Source organism: Anas platyrhynchos, chromosome Z (assembly GCF_047663525.1).
Source record: "Anas platyrhynchos isolate ZD024472 breed Pekin duck chromosome Z, IASCAAS_PekinDuck_T2T, whole genome shotgun sequence".
In the NCBI taxonomy this organism is placed as follows: domain Eukaryota; kingdom Metazoa; phylum Chordata; class Aves; order Anseriformes; family Anatidae; genus Anas; species Anas platyrhynchos.
In genome coordinates, this window is record NC_092621.1 from 48,166,100 (window position 1) to 48,181,026 (window position 14,927).

Here is a 14,927-nt window from a genome sequence, read left to right on the forward strand (position 1 = left end):
TGTGCCAAGGCGGGTGGCTATCTGCAGCACGTAATCTGCAAACAGAGCAGACGGCTACGTATACATTCGTCGGATGCTGCAGCATCAGGAATTCGAGGCACAGGCAAACGTTACATACAATTCTGCTTTGTTCTACGTGCTGGAAATCCTATGCATGCAACTCAATTTACATAGCTCACATGTGCTAGTCATTAAAAGTGAACTAAAATACCTACTTTGCTCCATGAATGTAAGTATCTCAACAATTTGATATGAAATTTTAGATTAAAACAATTTACAAGCAGTTTGGTATTAAAATTTAAAGTGGTTTTAATTCTAACAAAGCCTGTGGGACATAATTGTCTGTATAAGCAAAGTATCAGCTACGCTTTTTATCAACTGCTTCGGAGTAGAGGAAGTGAAACATAAAGAATTAAAACTAAATTGTATTTTAGCTACTGCTTTTCTCTTTGAATGAGCAGAAGTAATCGTCTGTTTTTATTACTGTTTTGGCCTTCGCATTCTTATACTCAAGACAATCCAGGAAACAATAAAGCTGTTTGTTCCAGTACAGGCAGTACCCACCTGACATGTTCTTGTTCACAGCAGTACAAATAGTTCCACCGATGCACTTTCAAAAAATGACTGGTAGAAAAAAGGCAGTGGCTCAAAACTCTGTATTTCTCCTCTTTGAATGCTGAAATCAGTAGGCATCATTATAGTCATTCTCATAGCAATAAAACATCTTTTTTCTTCCTACTTCCCATGAGAATCCTAATGTATGCCAGTATCACAAAGTACAGCTTCTGTAATGCGTGTGGCTTTACAGTCAACATTTGATTAATTTTAAATCTACCTAGAGGTTCCACCGTGAAGAGAGGGAACTTCACAGGCGTTAGAGAATCAACATATCCATACAGCCTGAACAGCTAAGTATACCATTTTAGTATCAATAGCATATTTACAATTTTAAAGGGTATGAAGTCTTTAAACTCAAGAATTCAACAACTCACATGCATGTAACCACGAAGGATTTTCATTAGCTTAAGAAAAGCTTTAAAAAAACTACTGAAGACATTTGAGCACATCTGAGGGTCTTCTTCAATCTGTGCAGCAATCACAATCCTACATGAACACCTAAACAGCCAATGTTTTCTTGGTGGTGTTGGCTGTAATGAAAGCACATTAAAAGTCTACACTGCTTTTTTCAGGCTCAGAGCTAAATCACTAATAATATTTCAGAAGTCAACAGAAAAATACGCAATTTCTGAACAACACATAGGTACATCTGTTCCTGTTGAGCTCTATCCAGGCATTTCAGGATCTGGATGCCCTCCCTGATCATCCAGACTTCCCAAATGCTACAGTCTGCACTACTCCAGAGCTGCCGCAGCACAACTGGATGTGCATGTTCAGATCATCAGAACTTCAAGGGTTTGAAGCTGTGCACATAAAATACAGAACAAACTTCAACACACACTTTCAATGTGCTTCACTTCAGAACAACTCAGTTCCCCACCTCTACACATTTCCATCTGTATTTGAGAACATTTTCAAACAATATTATTAGGAGCTTGCTTGTGACATAACAGCTTGCACTTACAGAGCTCTACATGCTCAGGATGGAGTTTTTAAAGCTCATGAAACAATTTTTTAAGACTTTAAAAAAAACAAAACAATTAAAGTCTTAGTCGCGGATGACAAAGAAGCAAACTAACAAATGAGTTTATTATACATAACTGAACACCAGGAAAAGCATGCACATTTTCCTGATAGCTGCTGTCAGAATTAGAATCAGTCACGAAAATATGTTTAGCCACAGGAATTAGGAAGGATTTCTTTCCTCAAGCATTGACCCCGTTTACTTTCTGCGTTACCATAGGTATCGAGTCCTCTCCCTCCCTGACACAGGAGCTGATGAAAACCTCACAGCTTTCGTTTTCCGCTGATTAAACACTACAACAAAATTACCTCAGAAAGCCGGTCCATGATTTTGGCCTTTCACTAAAAGCATTCTTTAATCACAACACAAATGACTACCCTCTTCACAGGTGTAACTGGATACACTCAGAGTGTCTTTTATTCAGGTGGAAAGGCAACTTGAACTAATGCTTACTTGAGCCTTAAATGCAATTGTTTAACTGTGGTTAAAAACAAGAGTTGCCAAAACTACAGCTCACACCTCAGCAACTGGAAAGGAGCTCAGTGAAAGAAATCCAGAGATTTCACTCTCAGATTGGTCTTTATTTCGTCACTATTTATATACTGGGACCCATTTTCCAGCTAGCTTACGCAACCTTGGAGCTTTCTTTCCTTAGCAGATTGTTAGTGGGTCAACTTGAGCTGTTCGGTATAATATTCCCCCACACCACATTATCATTCGTTTCCAAAATGCTAACGAGCTTGCTTTGGGAGCAGACTTCAACCAGCATGTAGCTACCAGCTTCATCACTGGCCTGCCACCACCAGCTGAGCTGGCTTGCCTGCAGCACAGTGAGCAGCCTGTGTCCTCTCCTGGTGCAGGGGATCCTCTCTGGGGGTACCAGGGAGCCTGCCCTGGGGCACATCCATGGAGACCTGACCACATGAAGCTCAAACCCAGCCTTTCCCACCCTGCTTGCACAGCAGCCAAGCCTCCGAGCTGGGACCAAACATCACGGTCCTCAAGGGAGATGCTGGACACGAACCTCTGGGAACATCAGCTTTGTTCTGCTCAGAACAAATCATCTTCCCCTCCACAGACAGAGAGGCTGCATGAGGGAACTCAGAGAGTGCACAGCTGCAATGCAAAACCCACAGCTACACCGCTGCTGAACAAGCTGTCACCGCGTCACACCACGCTGCTGCAAATCTTACGAATCGCCAGTCCTTGGAGACTTGTCCACACAGTAAATTTTAAGCCAAACAGCTTTGGAGACCCTGAACCAGCTCCATTCATATCTGAGGGAGGAAGTGTGCAAGGCCAGGTTGGATGGGGCTTTGGACAGCATGGCCTAGAAATGACCCTGTCCATGGCAAGCATGTTGGAAGAAGTAATCTTTAAGGTCCCTTCCAACACAAACCACTCCATGATTCTGTCATTCAGCTCTGTCTGTGTCTGCAACCAGGACAGCATGTCCCATCAATACGAAAGGAGACCCAGAAACCGCGCATGTCCTCAAGGAGTTTAAGCCTGGCACCCTGCTGCAGAATCCTCCCCAAACACAGCCCTGAGGGGATGCCCTTGTGCAAGGCACCGGCATCACCCAGTGCGTGCCCCAGCATCTGCACAGGTCTTCAACCCCTCTTCCTCACCGCATGCAAGGCATAACCACAAAGCTCCTCCACCTACGTGCCTCCAAAAGGGAAACAACATAAGGATTAAGCAAGAACTTTCACAAGAAGCAATTTGAGCGGCAGAATGGCTGATGGTGGGTAAAAACTGAGCACGCATAGTTATTTTAAAGGTAGGAAGGGATAAATAGGACATGGGAAGCAAGACACAGCAAAAAAAAAAAAAAAAAAAAAGCCACTCTGAAGCACAGCATCTTCTAAGCTTGTAAAAGATAAAAACAAAGCTGGCTCGTCTCAGCACTACTAACATCCATACGTTCACAATACTAGTAAATGAGCCACCCCGTCACAAAACAAGCACAATATCACAAGCATTTCCTCATACTTTAGGAAGCGTAAGAAATGCAACATAAGAATACATAGCACCAAACTGTCCACGCTAGTACATACACAGTGCAACACAGAGGAGCCCTTGGGCTGTTTCCTGAGACGGAGCAGTGTACTTTTCATCCTCTGACTACTCGGAAAGACAACCGACTAACCCGAAACCCACCCTTCTGATTCATCAAAGTGGTGGGAAACTCCACAGCTATGTCACGGATCCATCTGACACGGTCCTGACACCTGGATGCTCTCAGTGTGCTGCTGCCTTTCAAAAGCCTATCTAGATCCCAAGCAGTATGTCCAAGGCTACACGTCACCAGAAGACGTTTTTGTTGTTCTCCCACTGAGGCAGTCACGCCATTTCTGTCCTCACCTATAGTCAGTGCGGATTAGTCCGAAGCAGAACCAAATTTCAGCTGCCCCAAGTAAAAGCAGAGAAGAAATACAGCTTTATTTCATCCTTCTTCAGAGCTCCCACTGTGCCAGTCCTGATGTTACACCACAGCTTTCGACAGCATGACCATGAAATCCACTAGCACATTCAGTATTTCCCTCCATCTCCCCAGGAATGAATTGCAAATAGCAGAAGGTTGGGGGGAGGGTGAGAAGCGGGAAGGATTAAAAAACAAAACAAAAATATAATGGCAGATTATTCCAGCAGTGGGAAACCCCCAGAAAGCCTAACGCCACGCACCCGAGCACCACATGTGAGAATCCCCAACCCAAACGGGGAGCATTTCTCCTGCAGCACTGCTACGCAACCACATGTTTAAGACCATGCATATGGGGAAAGGAAGGAGGACTGGATGTGGAGGTACACCGGGCAGAAGCATGCCCTTCTACACAATTTTCTAGCTAACAACCAGCCTGTATTTTCTGCAGTTACAGCTTGCTCTTCCCACTAGCATAAGGCTTTTGTGTATCAGCCATTACACTGCTTCAGAGTCTGTAATTTCGGGTCTATCTCATCTTCCTCCTCTTTAAAAACTAATTTTATTCAACACAGAAATAGCTATTTTCCCCAAACACTTTTATCAGAGGCATAAATCTTGCATAACAGACTTCAAGCACAATTTTGGTGCAAAGTACACTAATGTAAATAAATAGCAACTAAATTGGTGGAGTAATGTCAGTGCAGCTATGATCAAAGTCAGATTGCTATCTCCAGAACACTGCATTTGCCCCGAAATGTCATCTCGAAGCCTACCAAATGGGGAAGGGACAGCTGCGTTCCTTATAAAACCTCCACACTCCAAGGAATGTAAATAAGGGATATTGTTAAAGCGAAAGACCTAGTTAAAGCTTTACATTTGTAACGTTTAAAAGGTTTTCCCCTCCTTTTTTGTATCTTTAATCAAAGGTTATAAATGTTTAAATGATGGCCGTTGCCATGGAAATGGGCAGGCCAGGATCTCTCTGTGGGAACCTCAAAGCCTCCTCCACCGCCTAGCGCTGCCTAATGACAGGGTCACATTAACACCTCTGACTCTCAAAGCCCATTTGTTGCATGGAAATTAACACAGCTGACTCCATTCACCTTCTGCAGGCAAACATTAACTGCTCCTGCTGAACCCACTTCCTGCCGCCCTTGCCCCTTCCCGGACACGCACCCGGCCCATGCCAGCACCATCGTTTCAGCAGCAGCAAATCCATCCCCAGCGCCCTCTCCAAACGCCAACCAGAAACCCAGAGTGCAACGGGATGCTTCACGTGATCATAGGCATCACTCCACAATCTGTGAAGAATTTATTTATTTTTTTCCCAAAGCTACTGAAATGCAACAAATTTGCATCCTCTTCTAGAGGATGGAGGCATAGCTATGAAGAAAAACAGAGGCAGACATGCAGTGACAGGAACTGAACTCTCATAAAAGCCAACAATTAAATTAAAGAACAGAAGACAGGCTCTGAATAATGGTTACTTTTTTTCCCCTGGTGACTATCAGTGCTAAAGCAGGAAAAAGAAGTTCTTAAAAACCTCAGTGGAATTCCTGATTATCAGCATGCATCATTAGACGCGCAATCAATTTATGCACATGGGAGGCCCATTTCAGGGCAAATGCAAGCAGAGACTTCAAAAAAAAATTTTTTAAATCCAGATAAGCAAATTCATCCATTTTAGAATGTATACATATCAGTATCTTCATACTGTGAGCAAACGCTAATCCAAGATTTAATATGCAGGCATTTGATTCATATAGTATGAACTGTATGTGGAGTTATTTCATTCAGCCTCTGCCAATGCAATAGTAAATTCCTCTGACACGTGAAGTGTGTGAGAATCAAAATATACTTAGTTACTTCTTTGTGTATTTGAAAAAAATATTTGCGTAGCATCTATCCTTGTTGAAGGCAATTAGTCAAATATCTTAACCGGAATGCTGTAAATGTATCCGTACGGATGGGGTTTTCTTTATTATTATTATTTAATTCTTCTGGGAGATAGAATTGCACAGAGAGGAAAGCTCTTAAGCCTACGAAAAGGCCTGTCTTACATATTTATCATACAATCCCTCAAAACTAATTCCTGTGCAAAGGAAGTGAAATGAAAAGGCCATTATGTGTCCCACTTACCTAGCAGATAATCAGGATGACCTTTCAGAGCAGTTTATCAATTCCACTGACACCTGGAGTAAAGACATTGTCATATTCAACTGGACAGTGTATTTATTTCAGTAGGGCCCAGCACCTAGGCTTGTTAACTGCAAATTTTTGACAACCCTAATAATTTCAAGAACAAAAAGGCGGTTATTCTCTCTCACCTAAATAAGACTAGATTTTAACAGGAAAAATAAATAAATAATGTAATTCTTACTCTGGTTCAACTGACAGATACTTTTCAGTGAGTTTGTTTTTTTTTTTTTTAATTAGTTCCATCAAAGGTGTTTATTTTCTTTACACCTGGAGTTGTGATGGAGGACTCACTTTCTGACAAACGGATCCTTCAGGTAGGGTAGATCTGCAAGACAAATACAGAGGGGGAATCTGTGTGCTTATACATACACATCGTTAGCAAATCCTTAGTAATTATGCAACTGCCGGGCAACTGCCGGGCAGAAACAAGAACGCCAAAGTCTTTGCCTCTGGTCACTTCATGCACTTTTTTTTTTTTTTTAATCAAAAACACAGAAGTGTGGGAGAGAAGAAAGCTCTGCTAGCCCGACATCACTCCGGCAGACTTCTACATCCGAAATGACAACCAAGAGCATTACTGAGATTTTGTATTCACTCCAGCTTTTCTGCTGATGAATTTTGGGAGAAGCTGGGAGGGTGCACTCAAGAGGGAGCCCCATCGTTCAGGGAGAGCTCTGCAGGCGTACCCCAAAGGCAGCAATGCTGCACCACGCAGACGCATGAGAGGGGCCTGGGCTGTCAATTACGAGCTCCTGCCTTCAGCAGGCTCCTCTGTTTTCAAAGGCTTCGCAGACAACTGTTACTGCGCTCAGATCAAATACAGATTTACAGGCAGAAACATCTCACGACCCACACTACGACGTCTGGCAAGAATTAGGAAGGCCACGAGGAAAACACAAGCTGGGGCTTAGAGGGAAGCGTAGTAAATGTACTGTTAGGTCAGGCTGGAAAAAGACTGTCCATATTCCCAGCAGGTCCAGTGGGAGGTATGGCCTCCTTCCACAAGCTGTGCCCTTCCAGCACCCCAAAAAAGTGGTTTCACCAAGTGGACATGTTCTCCTTGTGCTAACAGCTGGGGCTTTGCTTGCCATAGGCGATCCATAACACAGCTCCTGAATAAACCCAAGCACTGAAGGATAAGGTAAAGTGCACAGGTTATTTTTGATATGCAATATTGATGCATGTTCCTTTCGCTCTGGATTAAGCAGCGGCTGGAGATCCAGAGAGCAAGCCAGCGCTACCCACGTGCACGTGACAGCTTCGCACACCAGCGGGCACAGCAGGTTTATTCTTTCCTACTTCCACAGGTTGCAACAGAACACGTTTCACAGAGTTAAATTACCACATCTCACATGTCCTCACAGAAACTTCGCACAGCCTGTGTTATACTAAATGATGTAAGAAACAGCTATCTGCTTCTGAAGCAGTTCCAGCTTGGGGGCTTAACCACTGCAAGCCTCAGGAAAGCCAAGCACAAGCTCACGGATCTGGTTTATGACATAAATTCATAGGACACTTTTTTGAGAACAAAGTCCGCATAGTTCCACTCTCCCCAAAGCACATCACATTTAAAATGGGAGAATTGAAACATAAATCCAAGACCTTTCACATCTCTAGGCCTCTCCCCTACATCCTGCATTGTTTTTCCAGTAGCAGCCAACTATAATGTATTATCTCTTTCAGTGAAAATGAGAACAAAGACATTCTTTTAAAAAAAATTAGCCTCCACTTTTCTATGCATCCCTTTGTATATACAATGACAAAGTTCAGAGAGCATCATTTGTTTATGAAAAAAAAAATCAAGCACAACTGAGCATATACATATAAAAAGCAATCATCTGGGGCAAGAATAATGCCTGCTTTATATCAGGGGAAGGAGGAAAAACTCGGCAGAAACACAGCTACAGGCTGCCCTGGAAAACCACTCCGGAACAAAGTGAGAGCTATAATCATGTTTCATGCATTTCTCCCCCTTTTCCTCCTGCCCTGCCACTCGCGGAGCAGGCAGTACCTCCCCACGGCACCTCACCTTGCTCCTGCGGTCCCCCTCCTACATGAGGGCGAAAGGCTTGCAGGAGTTCCTGCTCCCCTGCCCGGTCCCCCAGCAGAAACACCCTCCTCCATACGCCCTGCCTCGCTTTGCACATCATCTTCTGTCCCCCAGCCCAACGAGCAGATGCACTCAGGACCCCTTTGGCTTCCCAGCCCAATAACTCCAGGCACTCCTGGTCAGCTCCATGGAAGAGCTCCATCACGTACAAGTCTGATGGGCATGCACATCGCCCTCTTCCTCCTCCTCCTCACGGTGCCGAAAGCATGCTCTGAGGAGAACGGGCAAGTGACACGCAGCCGGCCTGCCCTCGCAACGAGGCCAACAGGTACTGATTTCACAGCACGGCGTTCAATCCTCTTTGGCCTGCCTCATATATAGGCTAACACTAATTTTTTAAGAGGATCAAGGCAGAAAGTGCCTCGTGGATAATGGGTTCACTGCTGTACACGAACAGAGAGAAAGAGAAACAGGTGGAAGAGGCGGGAAAGACTGCAAGATGATCATTATTTCCATATCGTTAACAGACTTGGTCAAAACTTGATACAACGTTTTCAATTAACTTTATTTACTGCCCTCAGAAGGGTTTCTTATCTGCTCACACTGACAGCCCAAGTTCATGTTAATTTGCCACCTGTTTTGTTTCCCCTTAGTACTTCTAGACCATGTTCTTACAGCTGCAGTGTGCTGCTCTGTGCTTCGAAACACCTAACGTCAAAAATATGGGAACAGCAGTGCTGCCAACACGCATGCCCCCTCACAGCAAATACATATTTATGTATTTTTTCCTACCTCTCTCACTCTCGTCCCTGTCCAAAAAGTACTAACAGGATCAAAACTGAATGTCTGCTTATTGACTCATGCCGTTTTCCAAAGTCTGCCTGTGCTGCCAGTTCTGCTAGCTCTCCGGGCAGCAGGGCACCAGCATCCTTTCAGCACTCACAGGCTCCTTGAGGCACTGGATGCCAAAAAGCCACTCTGCAGCCACTTTGTCCCCCTGGAAACAAGACCCTGGAGAAACTGGCAGGACCTCCCCTGCTCTTTTTGATATGCTTCCACCCATCTTCCTCAGGGACTCCGAGCATAGGGCTGCGCAAAGCCAGGTGATGACAGCCTTACAAAAAGCTTCATCATCATCAGAGAAACAGTGAGTGAGAAAGGAAGAGGGGAGAGCTTCAGAGAAAGCACAACCAGGTGCAGAAGGCAGAAGCACATACAGGTGTGCCCCTCTTGGGCCAGCTAGCCGCCCAGCTGGACACATCTTTCTTCAGCAGGCAGCAGCAGAGGACCAGGCACAACAAACAACATCCCCGAGGTGTTTGATATCACCACAATGATGAAGATTGAACACTCATCTTAAACTTCCAGCACAGGAATTTACACGTAGGCGCTAAAATAAGAGAAAGAACCTTTGAAGGATGCACAAGGGAAGTTTATGATCTGTTTTCCTTCTTTTTGTTGCCACCCCTAAAACACCACCCTCTCTGTCATGTGCTACCAGGAACGCACTCCTCTGTTTCATGAGTTTTTCCAAAAGTAAGCCATGCTGAAGAATGATCTCGCAGCTGTGTCTTTAATTAAACTTTAGAGGAAGGCGTAGTAGGGTAGCATCCATTCACAAATAACACTTCCATGGTCACACGCCTTCAGAAATGACTTTTCAACTCATTTAAATCACAGAATAATCTGAATTTCTCTAAGATCCAACATTTGGAAGCATCAAAGGCTTACAAGAAGTGTTACTAAATCTTGGCAATTACATCTTCCTTCCCTCACCACTACCCATTTCAAGCTATCTTTGCAGAGCAAAAGCAGGGATAACCCATCTCATCCTTGGACTCTGATGGGAGATGACTTGCCTTGGACCTGTGTGACCTGGTGGCACGGCGTCAGCCCGTCCCTCACCCTCGTGGGACCGCAGCCTACGTGGTGTAACGCTGCAGCTGCGGCCACGCAGGCAGGCTCAGGAAAGGTTATCAAGCGTTTCGTGTGATAGCTGCTTGCACGGGGGGAGGAGAGGGCCCCGACTCACACCACCAGCGAAGGGAAGGAGCGCAGCACATCAGAGGACACCTCCGAGCACACCTGTACGCACGCTGCCCAAAGCAGCCGCCTCTGAACCAGAGCCGTCCTCAAAGGCTGACAGCACATGGCTCCCTTCGGTGGGGAAGGAGCTACCACCCTGCCTCCCCACCAGCCACCCAGGCCTTTTGTTTCTTTTTCAAACCACACGAAAAGGAGACACCAAATTCAGCTGCGGACCTGCCTGGGTCAGTACGAGTGCGGGCAGCTCTCGCCAACACCCTGAACGCATCTCTGGGTGCACGCAGCTTTTGGGGAGGGGTGCATTATTTGCTCCCGTGGCTGGCAAGTCCCACTGGAGACAGGCTTCATCTGGCAGCACAGCTCCACAGCAGCAGAGCCTGGTTTCTCCCCGTGGCCAGCACGCACGCAGACACCTCGCTGCCTCGCTGCTGGGGGCAGCGGAGCTGCGGGAAGCAGCGCCCAGCGCCCACCCGCACCCTGCCAACCCCCCCGCCCGTCCCGGGGGCCTCGCAGGGCAGCAGGCTCGGGCGGGAGGGCAGCGGGAGGGCAGGGGGTGTCCGGCCAACAAGTGCCCGCTGCGGGGTGGGCGCCACGAAATGGAGCCGGGCTCCCAGGGCTCCCGCAGCGGGCAGGGGACAGGCGGGGACACCGCGGGGCGAGCAGCAGCCGCCTGCCCCCCCCCCACACCCACCCCAGCAGCAGGTGCAGCGCCCCCAGCCCACGCGTGCCCCTGGGTGGGGGTCTCCCCGCCGCAGGCCCCGGCACCCACCTCGGCTCGGCTCGGCTCGGCGGCTGCAGCCGCCCTGCTCCTGCTGCGGCTCCGGCTCCGGCTCCTGCGGCCCCGCTGCGAGCTCTGACCCCGCGCCGGGCGCTGCTCTACCTGCGGCGGCGCGGAGCCGAGCGGGGCTGGGCCGGGCCGGGCTGCCGGGGACGGGGGGGGGCTGCCCGCATCGCCCGGCCCCCGCCCGCCTCGGCGCCTCCCCGCCGCGGGGTGGGCCCCCGCAGCCCCCTCCTCCCGGCGGCGAGGAGGAGGAGGAGGGGAGGAAGGAGGAGGAGGAGGAGGGCCGGGAGCCCGCGTGTAACAAGTTTGGGTTGCCCCGCAGTATGGCGGCCGCCCGGGCTGTGGTTGTGTTCCCCCTGCAGGGCGGCGGGCGAGGCCCAGCGCCTGCCATTTGTGAGGGGCACGGCGGGGAAACGCCACCGGCAGCACCAGGCTGGGTCAGCGCGGCCCCCCGCAGCCCATCAGGGTCACACACCAGCGGGGCACCAGCTCCGGGGCCTCCCTCGGGAAGCAAACACCACAGCCGGGCAGGAGAGCCTGGGGAGATGCCGTCCTCGGCAGGGCGAGGGGCACGTCCCGCCATTTACCTGTCCGCAGCGTGGAAAAGGGTCGCGCAGCTGGGCAGGAAAACCCCCAGTGCAAATACAGTGGCAGGGTGAAAAATCTGTATAGCGTATCGTATTGTATTTGGGGAATTTGCTGCGATTTATGCCGGCAAAAAAGAGTAAGCTGCGTCTCCTCTGGGACTGGCTGCGGGTATTAATAGCCCAGCAAAACCTTTCCAGCGTAGACAAGGCAAAGCAACTCCTGAGGGATACAGCTACGAAATGATATTCCGAGGGAAGAAACAAAGATGTTTCTTAATCCCTTTTGCATTGTGCGAATTCCAGGCTGAGGCAGTTCTCAGCACAGAGCAGGAAAATCACAGGGGTTTTGTCAGGTTTCCCCAGGGAGCTCCCGCTCTGTACAGACATCCCCAAACCCAGAGCAGTACAAAGGAAGGAGCGAAGGCTAGCACCCAGGCAAAATGCCCACTGCTGCCACTGTCTCTATCCGGGTTAGATTTCGTGACCTTTAAGACTGGAGCTGTTCCTCTGTATAGCAATAGTTTTCAGTCTCCGTCCTGGGTACAGCTTGTGGAGTTTTTTGGTATGTCTCGCAGACTGAAAGGTCAGATGTGAAACAGGGTCTTGGTGTCTGGATTCAGAACCTCCCTTCAGGTAAAACATGCTACCAACAGGGATTTGCTGAGACGTAGAAAAAGCCCTAACAAAAAATGGGAACATTAAACAAGCAGCAGCGATTGCACCACTCACAATTCCTATCAGTTCCCATTCAAACATCTTTCACAGTACTTAAACATAAATGGCTTCCTAGACACGACGGACTTAAATCTGGGAGGTTTTCCAAAGATCCGTAACGTTAGTCTGGATTGCATGTGAAGTAGTGGTATAGGGCTAAAGACGCTGATCCTCACGGTAATTATAACTGAATTTGTTTTGCTAAAAATGATCAGCATCTGTCAAATACTACATGCTGCAGCAGTGAGATCATATAATGAACAGCTATTAATGAATGTCCAGAGCAACTTTATAATGGGTATTCCAAAGATATGCATGAAACATGCTTTTAAAAAGCTCCATTAAAAGCATAATAAAGTATAATCTTCAAAAGTACATATAATGTATGCGGTGAAGTAATGATATGTAAGGAGTACCTCAGTCATAATATACCTAGATCTGAAATCATGTTCTGGGGAATATACGCATGGGCATTTTACTCCTAAGCTAGCTGTATCAAATCTGTGCTGGGGAAAGAAAAAGGCAATTAAGCAAGGAAAAGTTAAAGAAAGCATTAACAACTGGCTGTGCTCTTGAAACCAAAGTCCTTAATTAAGCTCAGGAAGAAACAAGCTGCAGGGTGGAAGATACCAGAGGAGAGAGCAGGGAATGAAAGGAAGACTGAAGCTGGCCCGGAAGCTAGGTCTGAAGCTGGGGATGGAGAAGTTCAAGAGTGAGTGAGTGAACAGGTGGTGGGTATTTAGTAAGTCGGTGAAAGGGGCAGTGAGCGTGTCTGGAGGTTTGCAGACCAATATATAATGCAATGAATAGGTCAGCAGCAGAGTACGTGAGAGAATGAATGGGTGAGAGAATAAAAGAATAAATAGTCGGGTTGAATGTATGTGAACAATTCCAAACAAAGTCAGAGTTTCAAGCTATACTGTTTTATAGCTATATAGCTGTGATGCCGTGACTTTTCAGATCATTTGTCACTGATACCAGTGCTAGAGGAAAGCAACGTGCATTACTAAAAACAACAACAAAACAACAAAACAACCAACCAGCCAACAAACAAACAAACAAATAAAAAAAATTCACCACCTTTTCAACTAACAATCTTGGAAAATTACCAAAGTATTGATTTTAAATACACTTTGTAGTTACAGTAGTAAAAATAGCTTTGGAAACCTCAGTACAGAAAAGTAAGCAGATAAAGGCACTCAGAAGCATACAAGCACTGTCCAGTATGTTCATGTTGCTTAACATTATCATTATTAAAACCATAGTGACTGACACAGCTAAAATTATTTGCAGAATAGGAAAATACCATTAACTCTTCATCCCAGCTAGGAAGAGGATGAGGATGCACAATAACTCAAAGTGAATTATGCAAGATTATACAGTAAGTCAGTGGCAGAACCATAAGCAGATAAAACCATGACCTTTTACTTCTCTATATTCCCCATCAGGCAGAGAAAATGCCCTGCCATTCACTTTTGCAATTACAGAGGCAGTGGAACTAAATTATAATAGTCAAGGGGTGTTATCTCCTAACCCTGTAGGGTTTTTTTTGGTCCAAACTCTTCCTATGTCATTATGGATAAACACAGCAATTATGTATAGGATACACTCCAAGACTTTAAAACTGTCTCTGCATTTACCATGTGCCTGTTTGTATGTCTAAGACAGAAGGAGAAGGAGGAAAGTAGGTGCTGCACTGAGGCATCTGCATTTAGACGGTGTGCAGCAGAGGAAGTGTGTGACTGGATGGCACGGGAAAGGAGCATCTCTTTTTCCTCTTTTGGTCCATCTAGCACCCCATGCTGACTGCAGAGAATATTTTTCTTTTCTTATCTTTTTATTTCCTAGTCTGGAATAACAAATTTAGTGGAGCAGCACTGGCAGTTAGTGTCTGACCAAGGGAGAAAAGAGTTATCTGTCATCCAGTCTCCACGAGAGCCCCCTGCAAAGCGTGCTAACAATTTTGCTAAAGGGATGGGGGACAGGTTGAATTTAGGGAAGGATGCCAAGGTGATAGGAATGCCCTCATTCTGATTCTGTGTAAGAGTCCATTAGAACTCACTAGCAAAGTATGTTACTGGCATGTTTTGCTCACAGACAAAGCAGCAACAGCTAAAACAAATGTGTTAAGTGTCATGTATCAGTGTTCAAACTCTGACCCTTTAATTCTTATTTAAGCGGCTAATTAAGCCAAGTTACTTGCATGGGTACAAAAGGAAGAATCTTACCACTCGACTGGTCTTCTCATAGCAGCTAGCATGGAAAGATGTAGGATCAACAGTCAATGAATGATAAATGAATGATAAAAGACACTTCATCCACGATACACAGTGGGGAAAGTGCATGGGTAGTAGAGGATGCACGATGTGTTTGTTAATGAGAAAAATAATAAAAAAGGTGTCAGCAGTGCTTGCCTCAAGGGACAAGGCCTATGAGGCAACATTAATAATGTAGTACAGGAAGAATAATGAAGAAACTAA

General features: G+C 46.5%; 1 protein-coding gene across 4 annotated transcripts in view; it reads right to left on the minus strand.

The window, feature by feature from the left end:
* Positions 1-11,471, minus strand: part of SEMA4D (semaphorin 4D) — a 95,060-nt gene extending 83,589 nt beyond the window's left edge. For 2 of the 4 annotated variants that reach the window (XM_038170144.2, XM_072030708.1), the window contains exon 1: positions 11,135-11,458. The gene's annotated coding sequence lies outside the window, so the exon portion shown is untranslated. Of the gene's footprint in view, positions 1-11,134 lie in introns of all 4 variants that reach the window. The other 2 variants (XM_038170147.2, XM_038170148.2) reach the window with 2 other exon arrangements.
* Between the last annotated feature and the right edge of the window lie 3,456 nt (positions 11,472-14,927).